We start from the raw sequence: 2184 nt of genomic DNA, 5'->3' as shown, positions 1-2184 counted from the left end.
CTTGTCTGGGTTGGGTTAGGATAGCTCTGACCTTCCTGCTTTACATTGTCTTCCTTTGGACTTCTGCGTTCCACTCTCCTTTAATATTTTCTGCTTGGCGTTGGGGAGGCCAGCATATTGGACTCGGCTCGTTAGGTTCATTTAGTCTACATTTGGTTGGGTAAGAATATGCCTGGTAATGTAAGGGTATCCGTGACATTTGTTCTATTCGCTGGTATTTGGTGGCTGCCAGCGCTCTACTATGCTCATGTGTGTTCTGCTTGGCTCTGCGGATTCCAGTAATAGTGGTCTCCGCACATTACGTTAAGTTATGTCACGATTGGTTTTATTATGTTTGGATAGATTAGGACAGGAATGTTCCGACTTCTGTGATACACGCTGCCATTCCATTGCGGCCGCGTAACGTTAGGTTGTGTTAGGTCACGTTCGGCTGTGTTATGTTTGCTTGCGTCCTGTTTGGATAGCTTCTACTTTTCTGCTGTACCCTTCGATTATGCGAATTTCGGCGGTACCATCTCCTGCGATATGTTCTGCCTTGCTCTGGTGAGGCCAGAGACAGCGGTCGCGGCACGTACGGTTGAGTTAGGATACGCCTGGTTATGTTACGATTGGTTACGTCAGGAGGGCATAGCTTTGACATTTGCGCTAAGCACAGCTATTCGATGCATTTCTGCGGTTTACATTGCCATACTAAACACTGCTCGTCTCTGAGATGGCCAGCAATAGTGGTCGTGATACGGTAGGTTGTGTTAGGCTACGATTGGTTAGGCTAGGTAGGTTAGGTTTGGTTATGACGGTTTTGACGCTTGTGCCGTACACTTCGACTCGTTTGATTTCAGCTCCCTACTGTGCTAATGTATGCTCAGCTTGGCTCTGAGGAGGCCAGCAATAGTGGTGACTGCACGTCATGTTGAGGTATTTTACCTTCGTGTATGTTGCGGTTGGTTAGGTTAGGAGAGGAGAGCTTTCACTTATGTGCTATACACTGCCACTCAGCGGTTTTGTGCAATCTAAGGCACCCTAATATGGTCTGCTTGACTCTGCGAAACAGAGCAATACTGGTATCGGCTCGTAATGTTGGGATACGCTCCGTTTGGTTAGGTTAGGTTAGGTGAGGTTAGGTTAGCGTAGCTTTGACTTTTGTGCTTTACACTGCAATGCGGCGGATTTCTGCGCTCTACTATGCTCTGGCAAATTCTGGGTGTCTCTGTGGAGTTCCGCCATGGTGGTCTGGGCACGATGTGTTGAACTAGATTTCGTTTGATTATGTTATGCTTCGTTAGGTTCGGCTTGGATAACTTTGACTTTCGTCATATAAACCGCTGTTCGTTGGATCTCTGCACTCTGCTGTTCTCAAATATGCTGTGCCTGCCTCTGGGGATGCCAGCAATTGTGGTCTCCTCACGTTAAGTTGGGTCAGGTTACGTTCGGTTAGGTTATGTTTGTATGGGTTGAGTGCCGCACTGAATGTCGAGCGAGACGGAAGCGATCACGACGATCTTAATATTGGGAGGTATTTTCTGCGGAAAAGTGCGTTTTCTGGCGCGTGGGTTAGAGCCACTCTGTGCGTGCGGTGCGTGGGTGCACGTGGCCGGGGACTCGCGTCGCGGAGTGTGTCGTGGGGCCGATAAAAATTGAACATGTTTGGAAGCTTTTTTCATCCTTTATTCGTGTCATCAACGAAGTTGTGGTCGCCGCTACGTCGCAGGTAGTCGAGAGACGGTGCCCATTGTCAGCCGCGGATCCGCGCGCCAGCCCAGCGAGGCATACCTGGGCCGCGGGTCACACCACAGTGCAAGCGGCGGAGCAGGGGCTCGTAACCCGTACAGTGGTAATCATCCCGGGGAAGCCGGACAATTTACCGAGGAGGGAAGGTACGGTTATGATTAGTGGAGTCGACGCGGCTCCAGTGGAGCTTCCCTCGTCGAAGGACAGGGCAATTAGCCCTACTGCAGGTGCTACGAGTCGCGTGACTCGTAGCACCGCATTGCGTAAGGCGCTGCTGGCGGACCTCGAGGGGGAGTACTCCTCCTTCGCAGGTGCCGTCAGCGTCATGGGCGACGGCGAAACTTCGCCTTCGTGGGTGCCCCCCGCGAAGGCGGCGAAGCGCCCGCGGAGGGCGGTGTTGGAGGAATATGACCAATTCGAATGTTTGGATGGTATTGATCTCGCCCCGAAACCCGC

This window comes from Eufriesea mexicana, unplaced genomic scaffold, assembly GCF_001483705.2.
Source record: "Eufriesea mexicana isolate 0111107269 unplaced genomic scaffold, ASM148370v2 scaffold1864, whole genome shotgun sequence".
In the NCBI taxonomy this organism is placed as follows: domain Eukaryota; kingdom Metazoa; phylum Arthropoda; class Insecta; order Hymenoptera; family Apidae; genus Eufriesea; species Eufriesea mexicana.
The sequence above is the reverse complement of the archived record's forward strand: the minus strand, read 5'-3'. Positions refer to the sequence as shown.